General features: G+C 42.1%; 1 protein-coding gene across 2 annotated transcripts in view; it reads left to right on the top strand.

The window, feature by feature from the left end:
* LOC134531772 (growth factor receptor-bound protein 14-like) overlaps positions 1-16,928 on the top strand; it is a 648,199-nt gene that overhangs the window by 580,324 nt on the left and 50,947 nt on the right. The gene's annotated exons all lie outside the window — the stretch shown is intronic.

Here is a 16,928-nt window from a genome sequence, read left to right as displayed (position 1 = left end):
CCGCGCCGGGCCGGTCGGGCTCGTAATGAAATACCTCCACCCGGCAAGGTCCGGCGGGTTCCGTGCTTTGTCCGGCGTGACGGTGCGTCGCGCCGCTGTACGCACATTGTTTCCCACAGGCCTCTGCGGCCGGGCGCGTCCCAGAACCGGCCTCTTGCTTTGTGTGCCTTTCCCCCCTCCCCCCCCCCCCCCCACTCTCCTTCCTTCCTACCGTGGCTCCACCGCCCCGGAAACGGAATGGGAGCGGAAAACTAATTCGGCGCGCTCTCCGGTTTTACATTTCCGATTACCTTTTGAAACACTTGCACCCCTCCTACACACTTTTTTTTTTTTTTTTAACCTTCCATTCTTTCCCCACACCCCTTCCCATTACCAGGCCGTCAACCCTCACATACGCACGTGCTTTTTGTCATTGAAACGACTCTCGTTCTGTCTCTCTGTGCTGTACCCGTCTTTGTCGTGCGGGACGACCAGCCGCTGTTTGTGTTGTCCCTCACGTTCAAACACCACTAATGGTGCAATTTGTAAACCCCCATCCCCCCCCCCTTCCTCCTCACCCAGGGGACTATTGGTCTCTCCCGCCGTTCATCTGCATTCCTGTCGTGAATGCGGCGTTGTGTGACTAAATGCACCTTCTTCGTCGTTCGTACAGACGAGCTGTTTGTCTTTGTAAAGCTGCGAGCTGATTGGAGGCGCTGCTGTGTTGTCCGCACGAATTCCAGCCGGTGATTCTTCCTTTCATTAAATCTCCGACATTCAGTGAGAGCACTCGAGACAGCAACACAAATAAATTAAATTAAACTGTCTGGCTGTAATTTCTAGTTGTTTATATGTACTAATTATTTTGCCTGATAGCAAATTGGATACCTAAACCAAACTAACGTTAAAATCAATTTTCTCTGTATGTAGGAAATGATTTAACTCAAAAACTGCTGATGATTTTGACTTGAAATTGAAGCAAGTTTTTTTATTGTAACCCCAGTTTTTACTTTATTGTGGTGTCTTTAACAGTTCCGATGATATTTGTGGCAGTTATACAACCACAAATTCACTTCCATAATCCATCACAATGCGGAGTAACAAGTACACTGCAAGATTAAATGGTATTCTTAATTTTGCAGTTTTTAGTTGACAAAATATAAAGCACAAATTCAGCCTTTTTTTAAAGCAGGTATGTAACTAAATAAAAATTTTGTTTTAGCCGTGGATAGCCATACGTTTCTTATTCTTGAGATAATGATTCCACTAAATTGGTCACACTCACTCCTGGACTCATGATTAGAGACCCGGAAAATTCGCGGGTTCAAATACCTGCAGGATAGACTCCAATATCCTCTACACACTCGGGCAAATGCCAACTGTTCATTGGCTGCTGACTTGTGAGTCGTCTCGACTGGGTGGCCTGTGATTCGACACTTCTATGAGTGAGGGTCTCTAATTGGCCCTCAGTCCTCCAGATTAACAATGAACCAATGACAGAAGCAGCACTCAGGAATAATTATTTGAATTTTAGCATAACACGAAATGAACCCGCGAATTTACCGGGTCTCTACTCATGATGTAGTTCACAGGGCAGCTTTGACATAATTTGAACTTAAGTGTATATATATATATATAGACTTTAACTACTTATCCATTTTTTTGTATCTAAATAACATAAACTATTCCGTTCATGCAAATGAAGTCGCGAGCACAGCTAGTAACAACTAATTATTAGAATGTCAATGGAAAAAAAAAAACTAAATGTTTGGTTTGTCTGTAGCCTAATGGACGCCATCGCTTTATACGCTTTCCCAAGGGTATGGTATGGGGAGGGGAGTGCAAGACTTTAGCGTCCTGATGACAGCGAGGTCATGACAGTACGGTGAGGCGTGACTAGATGAGACCGAAAGATTGGCGAAGTGAAATGGAGAAAAGGAGAGTACACCTGGAAAAAAAAGTTTGGCCCCAAGGCAACGTCCGTCACGTTTCCCATTTCAGAAAATAAATCCTGTTTCTACCAGCACCGGGAATCGAACCAGAATCATCATGTTTGGAGGTGAGTGACGTGACTAATCGATCTCCTTTGTCACCCCCCCTCCCCTGGCCATCACCTCCATGGTCAAGGACGACAAACTGCACCTACTAACAAAAGGTTACCAACTAATAAAAAAGAACCTTCCGAACTCCTTCCCAAAAGTGTTTATGCAAAGATCTTTGATGTAAAAAAATTGCAAAGCAAAGAAAGGTTAAGTAAAGGACGAACGAGATTGGTATGAATAAAATCTTTAACGTAATAAATTGCATCAAACACCTGTTATGTATATTCATCCACGAAAATTACAAAAGATGGAATTAAATTGGCGTTAAAGATAAGAAGGCAACGCACCTTTTCAAAAATCACACACTTCCTTAAATATATAAAAACATATTTTCTTAAAATTATACAAAAAAAATAAACCATGACTGTTAAAGATGTACGCCGGCGTACTAGAAAATGGCTGCATAGCATAAGTAATTAGTGATCACTTCTGCAGTATGTTCACAAAACATTAAAAGACTAAATTTAAATAGATCCATTAAACTGAAATATGTATATAAGGTTAAAATATATAGTTAAAATCTGTAAATACTCTCTTAAGGTAAATATATTAATACAAAGAGATTATTTTACAACCATTCCAGCTAAAGTCACCTCACACTGTATGCTTGGAACACAACCAATCAAGCTCTAGAAGACACTCTCCAGCAAGCGATACAAACGCGCGATTCATAGCAAGCCTCGTCGTTCGTGCTGCGGATCTCCGGAGAGATGGATGCGTGCGCGTGTCAAGAGAAGGCCAACGTGCGTTGCATGTTCGGGCAGAGCAAGATTGGTTGGGGGGGGGGGGGGGGGGGGATGGGAGCACAAAGATTGTGCGGAGAACGTTTTCCCACATCTCACGCGTGAAACTTGTGTCACTGCTGCCGGCCGCAGTCTTAATCGGTTGCTGTGGGTATTTGTTCCATTGTAAGTAGTCCCCCTCAAATTTATCAGTGTCCTGTCACTCCATCTATCTCTTTCTGCCGTGTTTCTCATCATTTCACAACGCAGCACGTACCGCCCTCTAGCGCTTCACCGGTTGAGTTTTGAGCGTGCATTCTACGGTGATTTGTGCTTCCCTAGTTGTGTTCTAAGACCCACTAACGTACGTGCCACACATTTTGAAACATACAGTATAATTTTGAATCTTCCAATTAACAGCATGGGAAAAAAAGGAGTGTGTAATAAGTTACGCACGTTAAAAGTTATACGTCGATGTCATTACTAAAATATTTAAACTGAAACTTTTTAAAACGCATATTTTAACACTTAAGTGTAGGTACGTAATCAGTCTGTAAACACTTTCTAATTACAAACCTTAAACATATTGAGCTGTTTCAACATTTAATATTCAACAGTAAATATTTCATCATGAAATTCGTTCATTTTTCATGGCGTCAAATATATTAAGACTAACAATTTATTGTGTCTCTGCAGTATGATAAACGCCGCGCATCTCTACTTTTCAATGTTAACTAAGGGTTCTAATGCCAGGATTTTAACGCATTTTTAAAGTTGTTATTTCTTTTCATGAGTATAAATTATAACATTAAGTATTGATGTGTAGTTGTACTATTATAAAATTTAGTTATTTTATACTTATGAGCTGTGTTAATTCTGCGGTGTTTTGGAAACCAATATACATATACGGATGAATCACACGGGTCCACCATCTTTTCGAGAGTTCTGAGACTTCAAGAGATGACAAGTGCTTACACATTTCTGTTAAATTTACACGAAATTACTCCTGCCGAATTCGAGAGCAAACGATTTAAAACCTTAAGTTCTGAAATTTTCAGTGCTGTTAACCGAGACCGTCATGTTTTAGAATTGACTGGGACGTGTGACAGATGTTTACTTTTGACATCAAATTCCGGATGTCGCCCAGCGCCTAACGGAATGCTCCCAGTAGGTCGGCTTTGTGTTTTGTTTGGCCCCGGTTGGGTTGCTGGGGGGGGGGGGGGGGGGCAACGTGAAGCGAAGGCGGGGCAGCGGTAACCTCGATTGACCCTTGCCACTCCCTCATCGCTCACCTGGGCCGTGTAACAAAGGCCCCCCCCCCCCTCTTTTTCCTTCATTTTATTTTTCTCCACCGCCCAACCCTTTTATATAGTATACGTTTGTGACGGGGAAATGGAAAAAAGAAAGAAAAAAACTTTACCTGGGTTGCCTTTGTTAAATGGCTCGAGTGTGCATGTGTGTGTTTATGTGTGTGTGTTGTTCGTCCTCGGAATGCCGTCGAACGGATTGCATTTGCGCCTTCGACGTCAGCTTTTGTCGTCGTCCCTGGAAACTCCAGCCGCCTTTCCTCTTTTTTTTTCTTTCCCCCTCCTCCTCATCCGTCGCACACAAACGAGTTGCCAGAGCCGGAAGGCGAAGAGAAATGAGTTTTCGTGGAAAGAAGGAAGGAGGGAAGGATTATATATATATTCAGTTTCGTTATTCCACGCCATGGCACCGCCCCGCGTCTGTTATGCTTCCGTGCCAGCTGGTCGTTGCCTCGGTTTGGTAACGACTCGGGGGAACACTTTCGGAGGCCGGGCAATAAACGTTTGTGAAGGGGAGAGAGAGAGACCCTAGGTGAGAACGGTAGCAAATGCCCGGTTGAACTGTTGCCTCGCGTGAAAGCCAATTTGGGGAGGCATAAATTCACGTCGTTAGCCGTGATGATTTATAATGCAAGCTGTTTATCAACGTCACCGAAATTTAAGTGAGTTTTTTTTTTCTTCAGGATGCCCAGTGGCACGAATAATTTGAATGGCTTAACGTGTAGTTGGCATTGTCCGTCAGAGACAATTGAGGTGGTGGGGGAAGAAGTTGATAGAGCGTAGGTGGAATGAACGGGTGAAGAAGACGGGAGTGCTCCGAGAAAACACCAACGTTTTCCACTAGGTGAAACAAGTTCTTTCCAGCCACGTTCCTTCTTCAATTTTACGTAATAAAATCTTTACTAAAGATATTTACAGATATTAATTAAATATGTGTTATATACATTTATGAAGGGATATATATATATAAGCGAAATACTATACTCACTGACACACTCATCACGATTTCTCCGGAACTATAAGACCTACGGACTTTAAATTTGGTACGTGTATTTCTTTCGCTACATTGGCATCAACTAAGACAGATTTTAAGAAAATCAGCTCCCAAGGTGGACAGCGGGTTGGGGGGGGGGGGGGGGGGGCGGTTAAAAAAAATCAAAATTCTAATTTCCCTATGTTCTACGGAATTTAAAAATCAACAGGGAAGATCCGTATATTGCATAGACATCAACTGAGTCAGCATTTTCCCGTAAAGGCAGCTCCCAAGTGGGGTTGCGGTGGCGTATTTGTAAATCTTTATTTGACCGGGGCAACGCCGGGTACTTCAGCTGGTGTATCAAACTCATTATTCAAGCACGGAAGCATCGCTCGTAATTGGAACTCGTCCCAGGAAATTGCAAAGAGGGGAGGGGCCCCTCATTCGGCTGTGTCCATGGGCTAGATTGTATTAAAGCTCTGTGGAAACCCCTCTACAATTTGGGGGGGGGGGGGGGGATGGCAAAGTGAAAATTTGACTCTTTGAATATGTTTATCAGGCGTTATGGATTGTGGATAGTGCTTAGTTGTGGTGTGTGTGTGTTTTCTATGGCATAGCAGGCATAGTACACCTTTGAAGATTCCCCTGTACGTGGTGTACCACAGCCTGTCACCTGGTTCGTCTGTGTGTCGGAGGTCTTCTTCACATACGTTCCAAATCTTCATGTCGAGAATTTTGAAAATTTAATGGGAAGAAAACTATTATTTTTTTTAATATTGAAGGTAAAACTACGTCGTGTATTACTAACTCTCTGCGGTATCCGCCGTCAACGGATTATTTTTCTGTTTTCGTCTCGAAGCGTTCTGAATGTGCTCCGCCCCGTATATATGTAGCCTTATCAAAATACACTATACCGACATTAGGGCCTATTATTACCGTAAATATTTTAGATTATTATGTATTACTATACATAAGTTGACTGAAACTTTAAACCCAGGCTATTACGGCCCGTGTCTCCGAGCATTGTCTTATTAAGTATATTTTGATCGGCTGTTCCCAAAAAAAATTACTGTACGTTTTAATCCAATATACTGGCTAACAGCTAATCTAAAATTCTTCAAAACCAGTTAAATATTAAATACGTCACTGAGTAACAAACATTCAAACTTTGATTTTTATAGGTATATTACCAGCTGGAGTACGTGGCGTTTTCCGGGCTGTACACAAGAGTACAAAGTTTCGTCAAGACGTACCAGAATACTGCTACAAGGGCTGGAAAAGGGGTGATGCGATGTTCCTTCCAAATATCACGTAAGCAGTGGCTTTCCTCTAATTCGCAAAATTTCATCAAGCTCGGAGTAAAACTGTAGATATTTCAAGTTATACTTTCGAAGGCGCGTTATGAAAAAAAAAAATAGTGATGAGAGCAAATTTTTACGATGCGCGCGCATCGAAATTTTCACAGGATGAAAAAAAAGGCTACATACAAATAAAAATTATATATGTGCTTTGAAATCTTATAGTTCGGTGATTGATATTAAATACTGTTTTATATACTAAAAACATTTATTTATTGTGAATATTAGTAATAGAAATTGTGTTTATAATCTTTTCCATGTGTATTTATATAAATGAGTTATTGTTCCGTATATATAATTTATTTGCATTATAATTTATTACATTATCCATAAATATTTAAATATGAATAAATTAGAATAAAATGTCCTTATATTTATTGATTTTCATTACTTATCAAATCTATCTTGATTATTTGACTAACTGAATTAATTAATTTTTACAATTATTTGTATTAATATTGAATACTGAGTATTTATGTAAAAAAAATTGATTTGATGGAATTTATACTTTACCAACCTTAATTTATAATATCACTCCAGTACTTTTTATTATTTTCTTTCTGTTAATGATTTGCATGCCAATTTAAAGTTAGTTCTTTATCACGCCAAGTAATTGTAACTTCTAACGCGTGCTCGCACATGTTTATATAAACATATATATGATATACACACACACACGTATACCTAATTTATTGATGTGGGATTTGACTGGCAGTAGTATGTATTCGACGGTAGAAATCTGCAACCTCCTTCGTCACGAACGCTGTATATGTAAGTCGGTCAGAGGGCTGTCAGCGTTTCTCGTGGCCTGCCAAAGGAGCAGGCGAAGATGCTGGCAGCTGCCCAAGAGATCTCTCTGCCCGCCGCGGGACAATGGTAACAACCAAGTTAGAAGAAGGAAAAAAAAGAAAGAACGAAAGATCGAATGAAAGGAGAAAAAAATAAAGAAGCAGCAGCAGCTTGTAGGGGGGGGGGGGGGGGGAAATAAAGTGAGGTTTAAAAAAAAAAGGAAACGACGCTGGAGAAGATGGTCGGGGAGTACAAACCGGTTTCTCCACCGGTCGAGCCTGTTGGCGAGATGTCCAGGGCAGTAAGTCATCAGCTGGGGGAAACTTCTCGCTCATCGGCCGCACGGGGCTGCTTCCTTCCTTTCTTGTTTCCCTTCAATCCCTCAGTTCCCTCATTTGCTCCTTGCTTACTGCAGTACTATACAGCATGCCGGGCCTTAACGGCTGTAAAAAGGGGCGTCTCCACAATGTTAAAAAAATTTTCACCTTTCGAATTACGAAGAATGCCGGTTACAAATTATCCAGGGATCTTCGTGAATTTACGGACTCTTGAGTTCACTTACTTTTAACATAAATCCAAAAAAAATATGTATATATTCTTGGTATGTTAACAAAACATAAAAAAAATAATCTTGGTTGAATCTACAGTAAGAGAACGCTCTTAATTTGTCAACTTTTTTATATATTTATATATTTATTTATTTTACTTTTGTTTAGAACGAAACAAATACAACTTCGAAATACGGCGTAGATTTTTACGAAGATTCAGTTATTTGAAATTACGAAGAACTCTTCGTTTATTTGAGTTAAATTCTTCGTTGAAAAATCCATTATTGACTGTAATTTCTAAGCATGTAGGACAGGGCAAACCGGGCAATCGCCCAGAGCCTAGTGTTCTTTTTAAAATAGTATAGACATTTATGGGAGATGGAAAAATAAAATTATAGTAGCATGTAAAATAAGGTGCTGGTCAATACAAATTTCAATTCATGATCTCGTATTAGAAAAATAAAACTTTCAGATATTTTCTCGTTATGTGTAATCACGCGAATCCACCGGAATTTTATCTTAAGCATTTATAAAACTGACCCGAGGATGAAGTACCATGAAAGAATAACAAAAAGAGTTTTAATTTTTCGAAAATTTCCGGAGGAGGAGGAGGGCCTTAATGAAAGTGAAGAGTCCAGGGCCGCCGCTGGCTGTAAACGCCAGAACCTTCGGTCGCCAGGGGTATTTTAGGGAATTCGGAGGTTCGCCGAGAATGGCAGCGGTCTGGGCGGGAAGTGCAGTCCTCGACGTACAAGAGCCACTGGAAAGTTGGCAGCAGTGCGGGCTGATCCCTGGGCAGGGTGTCCACAGTTAGTACTTTCGTACTAGATCTAGTACTTTTATAACTTTTTTTTAGTGGTTTAGTACAGTTCTAGTACATTTTTTCTTTAATGTAATAATATTATTGAAACTCCAATATGTTTTATTATTAAGCGTAATTTATTTTTAAAAAAAACTATGGAATGTATGTGTGTGTGGTGTGATATTTAAGTTCGAGCATTGCAACGTCATAATAACTTCCTAAATTGTTAAAAACCATAACAAATTATAATTTAGTACTTTTTTTTCTAATCTAGTACTTTTTTCTCGCCTAAGTTGGTACGAAATATTTTTTCCTTGTGGACACCCTGTCCCTGGGTGTGAATGGATCCCCGCTGAGGTTTCCTCTGTCGGCCTGGGACACGCAACTTTGCGGCGGTGCTGCGGCCGCTCGGAGTCAATGCACGGACTTTCAAACGAAGAATCAACCCCGAATAAACGAAGAGCTCTTCGTGATGTCAAATAACTAAATCTTCTTTGAAACTACGACGTTATTTTGATTTCCGAGTTGCGTGTTTCGTTCTAAACACAGAGGAACTAACTGGACAAAATAAGAGTGTTCTTAGCAAGTTTTTGAAAGGTTTCCCAATATACTTTTGGATTCATGGTCAAAGAAAGTGATCTCAGTGTCCGTAAATTTACGAAGATAATTGTAAATTTTCGAAGGTCCCTGGATAATTTTTAACAAGTAGGTATACTTCGTAAATTGAAGGCAAACATTTTAAACAGTCCTCAGTTATGAGAAAGAGAGAGAGGGAGGGAGAGAGAGAGATTGGGATAGGCGCCAGGTCTTCGGGGTTAAGGACACAATTGTCTGGTTAGCTTGAGTGAGCTAGAGGGTTCTTGGTGCTCACTATGTTAGGATGGGTAGCCTCAGCCTCTGGGAACAGCCCACTCTCAAACGTCTCTCCCGATCGCGATGAAATGCCGTACCAGTTCCCCGCTCCCATATGGAGTCCCAAGGCGGAAAGGGTAAGTAATACCTAAGAGCGCTGGGCCAACAAACAAGAAGTGAGATAAATTCACTCTGTGGTTTCCCCTTTTAATTTTCTGCAGTACCATACATAGAGCAGTAACTCGGCTCGCCTGAGGAATATTTCAATAAATTATATATATCGCGTTTTTGTGGACATGCGGTTCAAACCGAAACAAACATTTAGGTACAAAAATGTTTCTCACTATCATATTCGCACTACATGTACTAAAGCCACATCCGTCAATGTTTACAAGCTTGTTGTAATTTGCCTGATTGAGAAAAAAAAAATTCGTATGCAAACTAAACATTTTTAAAGAAAAATAAATAAATTGTACGTAAGCGTATTTGAAACAAATTGAAATTAACGAAATCTAAAAAAAAAAAAAATATGAGAAATATGATTGTATTACCAATATGCACCAGTGTAAACTTAATTAAAAAACCGAATTCAGAGGCTCGCGATGTAAATTTTATATATATATATATATATGTATATATATATATATATATATATATATAAAATCGAGAAGTCTGTCACGTCCGTGAATTTTGTCTTTTGTTGGAGAAATATCTTATTCGCGTCATGCTCTTTTTGGTTCCCGAATCTCCCGTCTTCCGCGCCCGGCCGCTGCGTTTCTATCCCGACCTGTCGGCGCCGGCGTCCGAGTGCCTTGGAGATCCAGCGACCAGCGTCGGCCAGCTCGCTCCCGAGAAAAGATTCTCCGTCCTCTGTCGGCTCGACGAGGTATTCCGTTCTGACCGAGCTTGGACAGATCGTTAGCCCGTTCTTCGTTCTCTTTTTATCTGCCGTTTTTTAGCTCTCCGCCTGTTACACCGCCTGCCGCGAATCGCTATCATCTCCGTTTCTTGTTGGAACCTTTTTATTTTATTTTACGTGACATTCCAAATAATGTCCGTGCAGTTGGGCTGCAAGAAATTGGTAAAAAAAAAAAAAAAAAATGTTGTTTGTCGAGAGAATCAAACTGCGATTTCTTTCTTTTTTTTTTTTTTTTTTCCTGTGTTCATGACAGACATTACGTTAACTGTGGTTATTACTACGTGCATATAACATTAAAAAATGCCGCTAGGTTATTTTTCACACTCTTGCCCGTGTTGTTAGCATAGAGTTGTCCGGTATTATAGTCTGTAGTGAATTTGGCTACAGTACTGCATGATATCATGTTAAGTGTGTGAATCCGTTTTTTCCCCTTCAGTTAGTTTTTGCGCCATATCGATTAGACGCCCAAAATCATTGGTTTACGTCGGCGCTTCACGCCCAACCTAGCCTACAGGCTACTTAGTTTTGGCCCGCACGGGGCAGCCAGCAGGCGACACGTGCCATCAAACTTAATAACGATTCAGTCCCTGGGACACACCTAGACACCACGTAGAGTCGCCGGAGACACGGGCCTACGTGCTGCTAGCCCAGTTTATCAAGTGTAATATGTTAGTGGAATAGTTGTTCGCCTAAGTGTAATTCGTCATGTCAGGGCTTATGTATCACCGTCGTACGGCAGTGCGCCACCAAACTTAATAACGATTCAGTCCCTGGGACACACCTAGACACCACGTAGAGTCGCCGGAGACACGGGCCTACGTGTTGCTAGCCCAGTTTATCCAGAGCTAGGTATTAGTGTAGTGTATTGTGCTTCAAAATATCGTGTGCCATGTCAGAGTGTCTTTTGTAACTATCGCATCACGTGTACAAGTCCGCCCCTCACGCGCATAAGAATCGTGAGCCGCCACTGAGGAAGTGAGCTGCGCGTGTGACTAGTCGCGTCGGGCAAACCGTTACGGCCAGAACGGGCAGCACCATGTATTGGGCTGTGCTGTATTAAATTCACCAACTATCTGAAGAGGTTTTGTGTTATTATTCAGGCGTCCCGAGTGGCCTCAACAGCTCGGGGGGCCCTACTGCGTTGACCCCTACCTCTAGCCACAAGGCCGAACCTTCCCTGAGAACACGAACCTAACAAAATCACGTCTAAATAGTCAGAGGTAGCGGGGTTTTTTAAAGAGTTTTTTAAAGATTTTTTTAAAAATGAAAATGACTGTTTTTAACGACGGAGGATAGTCTAATTAATACTTTCTTACCATCGTCGAACGTGGTCAAGCAACATTACCTCAGTGTTTCAACCCCGAATAAACGAAGAGCTCTTCGTGATGTCAAATAACTAAATCTTCTTTGAAACTAAGCCGTTATTTTGATTTCCGAGTTGTATGTTTCGTTCTAAACACAGATAAACTAACTGGACAAAATAAGAGTGTTCTTAACAAGTTTTTGAAAGGTTTCCCAAAACGCCAAGAATATTCTTTTGGATTGATGGTCAAAGAAAGTGATCTCAGAGTCCGTAAATTTACGAAATTAATTGTAATTTACGAAGGTCCCTGTATGATTTTTAACAAGTATTCTTCGTAAATTGAAGGCAAACATTTTAAACAGTCCGCATTGAAGAGAAAGAGAGAGAGAGAGAGAGAGAGAGATTGGGATAGGCGCCAGGTCTTCAGGTGACGAGGTTAAAAAGTGATGAGGTTAAGAAGTGACTTCCAACGACGTCACAGCACGCCGTCTCCTGGCAGTTTCCCGACTCTGTGTCAGTCCCAGGAGTTAACATATTCGCTGGTAACTTTGTTCACTCCGCGGACGGGCGCACCTGCTAGCAGTGCGACGGAGGCTGGGCGAGAGAGACTAACCTCTCCCCCCCCCCCCCCTCTCTCTCTCTCTCTTTCTGATGCGATCGCAGCGCCGCGGGCGGCGTGTGGCGAAACCGACGCCGCGTACGGAGGCGTCCGGCCGCGGGTTGTGAAAGTTTCCTCCCCTCCCTCCTTTTTTCTCCCGCTGCTGTTTTTTTTTTTTGCGACACGGCTCGTTGTTCGCCGGTCCGCGACTATCTCTCTCCTTCCTTACCCCCTTCCCAGCAAACATAATCCGTACACAAGTACAATCCCCGCAACCCCCCTTCCACCCCCCCTCCTTTCCGACGTGAACGCACCTCGCCGGAGCTGGCTGAACCCCCCGACCGTGACGGTGAATTATTTTACGGACCGTTGAAAATACTACCGTGCTTCTTGGAGATCGGAACGTGGCAAATTTTTTGAATGTGGCGACTTCCATCTGTTTGATGTTACACACCCGCAAAAAAAAAATTAAATTTTTGTACTTTTTACAAAAGATTCCTTCGGAAACCACTTGACAAGAAATAGTTTGTGTTACTACAAGAAATGCATTGTAGTTCTGTACAATACATGGCTATGGTTTTTTTTTTTTTGCGTATATGAAACACGGTTTTCGAGATAATACTGAGTATTTATAACGACAATTGGCGCGTAATTTTATATTTTAATTTGATGTTTCATTCAAGCGTAAAAATTTTAAATTTTTTTAAATTTAAATTTTAAATTAAAACTTATTAATGTAACTAACCATTGGAGATACTTGGACAAAACAAATCATAAATGCCCGGGTAAGATTCCTGTCCCAGTGTTACTGCGAACACTAGTTTGTAGTGATAGATTTGTTTTCATGTAGATGTACAAATTTACAAATATCTGTAATTTTACATAAATACTTCTGTTCAATTTACAAAAAAAAATTACTGTGTATTTTCTATCGGCCGCTGTGATAATTCATTGTTCCCAAATAAAAGCCTACTTAGTTTGCTTCGGCAACATAACAAGTATTTTTTCCCCTCGAGTAGGCAGAGAACGTTATGAGGTTGACTCCCTAGATCGCCAAAAAAAAAAAAAATATATATATATATATATATATATGAAATGTCTTCTTGATTCCGTTATTTTAAGTTCATTAATGTTCTCTTAAGGTACAAGTAGGGCCATGATTTTATGGTTTTATATTTTGGTCACTTTTTGTAAATTTTGTACATATGTCATTAGTATAACGCATATGTATATGTGTGTGTGTGTGGTTACTCGAATTTGGCGTTTTTCACATTATATGTATCAGAGCAAGACCCTCTGTTATTGAGATACTAAACTTACATAGCATTTTTTGCAGGTGGCCCAATTAGGGGAAAATGGGGAGGGGGGTGTCTGTGTATATTATTTATGCTGCTGAATACATCGACTGATTTTGTTAATTTAGCTTTTAATTTAAAAAATAATAATTTATTGACGTAATATTTTTTTTATATAGTTAGCAAGAAAATAAATTTTTACATAGAATATATTTGTTTAAATTTTAGAAATAAATCTTGACTAAAGGTTACGGGCATTTAAAAAAAATTGGTAATTCGTCGTATTTATTGCATTAGGGTTTCGTTTCAATTTTATGACTTTACACCATCAAATGTAGCCTCTCTTTAGAAGTGTTATTGCAGCATTCTGGCGCCAGTTGTCCATCCACACTCGCCGAGCCGACACCGTTCACTGCCAGGGTGTTTCTCAGTCGTGGCTCGAGTGGTCTCGGCAAGCCTCGTTTCAGAACACTAACCTCTGACTGGCCTCAGACTTTAAAACAATCTTCAGTAATCCCGGGAGAACAGCACTCTGTAAAAACGCGGTTTGTTGAAAGGGTGCCAAAAAAAATTACGAGAAATTATATTTTTGCAAGTATTTGGTTGGTAACAATTTCACAGAATTTAGAAACATTTGAACACAATCCTGGTACTCTAATTATATTTCATAATTTAAGACACAAGTTTACACATTTTTAAAAATTGTGACTGATATGCCCTATTAACAAATTACGATTCGTATTAAACTTCCTCCCATTTCCGAGAGCCTTCTCCTTTGCAGTGATGACGCGCAGGCTTCAAGACGTGGCCGCAAACTTTACAATTAAAAAAAAAACACGTGTGCTAGTCTTCCAGTACTCGCCAGAGATGTATAACATCTGAACTCGGTAACGGACGAATTCATATATCTTCATGTTGCAAATACACTTGTAATACAAAACTCGGCCACGAAATTTTAAGTGGAATTCTTTAAAAACATTGCCGAGCGTGATGAATATACGCAACTTGTGTTTTCAACTACATTTGTAGACGCGAATCACACGTTGTTTCCGCACCCGCCGCTAGAATTCCCTGCCGGAGCAGCTACGTCGACTATTGAATCATTTTATTAGCAGACAGAAATTTTAAACGATGTACCGAAACGGAGCCGATAAAGGTAAAAAAAAAAAAAAACCTTGTAAAAATACTAAATTCCGGCTAGGTACCTGATTTTCGACAACGAATATTACTAAAAATTTTTGCCCATCTTGTTAAAGTTGAATAAACAGGTAACGCCATAAAGTTTCCCTTTGGCTTTGTGAACTTTAGTTTCGCGCCATCCGCCACAGATGGCAGCACCGTGGTTGCACTTCACCATTCACGAGATGACTCCCACCGAGTGCCGTATACCGAGTAGGGCTAAGACATTACACATGAAAATATATCAAAATCCAAAATGGCTTCTCGTCGGGCGTGTCACGGGGGCACAACTGTTCCCCGCAGAGTGCGATAACCCCTGGGGGTTGGGGGGAGGGGCGGGAGGAGGGCAGCAATAAGCGTGTCGCGGACTGCAGCGCCGTTATTTCAACACCAGCCCGCGGGCCCGACCGTCTGACGCAAGAAGGCCTGCCCCTCCAGATGAACCTCTCGCCTTATCGCCCGCTGTCTTCCCGCCGAGACACTGCGCGGCACTCACACTCCCTCTCTTCTCCTCTCGTTCTTAATTTCGTATCAGTCATTTGCCCCGGAGGACCCCAGAGACTGGCGAGCCCGCTGAAGCGCCTTCAGAACAGCTGAACTAAGTGCTTCGCCTACCCGGGCACACATAAGAAGCTCAGAGCTTCAGAAGAAACCACGCTATTTGAAAATATCCGAGTGGTGACTGTTTACGAAAAAGCGTTTCAAAATACGCTGATGACGTTTCCGTAATTCGTTTTCAAACTGCGTTATTAGGAGAGTTAAAATGGATTAAACACATTTTTTTCCCGAGTAATTCTTAGGTTTGAAAAGTCCGGTACAGATTATGAAAAGAACTCAAGGGGCTTGCTTTACAGCTTTTTTTTTTTTTTTTTTTTTTTTTTTCATTTTTCCGCCATATAATGTTATGGTTGTCCTGTGCACGACGAGATGACTGCGCGCCAGCTAAGAACCTTGCGTTTAGAGGCGACGCAGCGCTAGGAGCACCAGCGAGCTTTGCACTTATCATCCCGCCTCACAAACACAACTTCACCCCTGACTTATAGTGTGTCAAGGATATCACAGGTACCTTTATTCAGGCATGCATAAAATGTGGACACCCTGCATATCATTATTTCGTGTGGGATGTGTCAGGTAACTCTACCTACGATGTCTCCGTTAATTGCAAATAAGGTCTTTTTTTGTGGCAGCTAAAAATAGCGCAACCAGGAGATCAAAAACAGAAGCGGTGACTGCTTTAACAGTAACTGGTAACTTAAATGTGCCCAAGTTGTATTACTGAAGCATGTGGTTTATGTTGCTGGAGAGTCAGCTGCAGGTGTGGTCGTTACTCTAACAGTAACTACGACGTGACCACCTCCCATGACTGACGCATGTGGGATGTGTCGTGGTTGCAGGTGGGGACGCAGGATCCGGAGGGCCAGCTGCAGGTGTGGTCGTTGCTCTAACAGTAACTACGACGTGACCACCTCCAGTGACTGACGCATGTGGGATGTGTCGTGGTTGCAGGTGGGGACGCAGGATCCGGAGGGCCAGCTGCAGGTGTGGTCGTTGCTCTAACAGTAACTACGACGTGACCACCTCCCATGACTGATGCACGTGGTTGCAGGTGGGGACGCAGGATCCGGAGGGCCAGCTGCAGGTGTGGTCGTTGCTCTAACAGTATCTACGACGTGACCACCTCCCATGACTGATGCACGTGGTTGCAGGTGGGGACGCAGGATCCGGAGGGCCAGCTGCAGGTGTGGTCGTTGCTCTAACAGTAACTACGACGTGACCACCTCCCATGACTGATGCACGTGGTTGCAGGTGGGAACGCAGGATCCGGAGGGCCAGCTGCAGGTGTGGTCGTTGCTCTAACAGTAACTACGACGTGACCACCTCCCATGACTGATGCACGTGGTTGCAGGTGGGGACGCAAGATCCGGAGGGCCAGCTGCAGGTGTGGTCGTTGCTCTAACAGTAGCTACGACGTGACCACCTCCCATGACTGATGCACGTGGTTGCAGGTGGGGACGCAGGATCCGGAGGGCCAGCTGCAGGTGTGGTCGTTGCTCTAACAGTAACTACGACGTGACCACCTCCCATGACTGATGCACGTGGTTGCAGGTGGGGACGCAAGATCCGGAGGGCCAGCTGCAGGTGTGGTCGTTGCTCTAACAGTAGCTACGACGTGACCACCTCCCATGACTGATGCACGTG

This window comes from Bacillus rossius, chromosome 5 (genome assembly GCF_032445375.1).
Source record: "Bacillus rossius redtenbacheri isolate Brsri chromosome 5, Brsri_v3, whole genome shotgun sequence".
Taxonomy (NCBI): domain Eukaryota; kingdom Metazoa; phylum Arthropoda; class Insecta; order Phasmatodea; family Bacillidae; genus Bacillus; species Bacillus rossius.
This window is presented reverse-complemented; position numbering and strand designations above follow the sequence as displayed.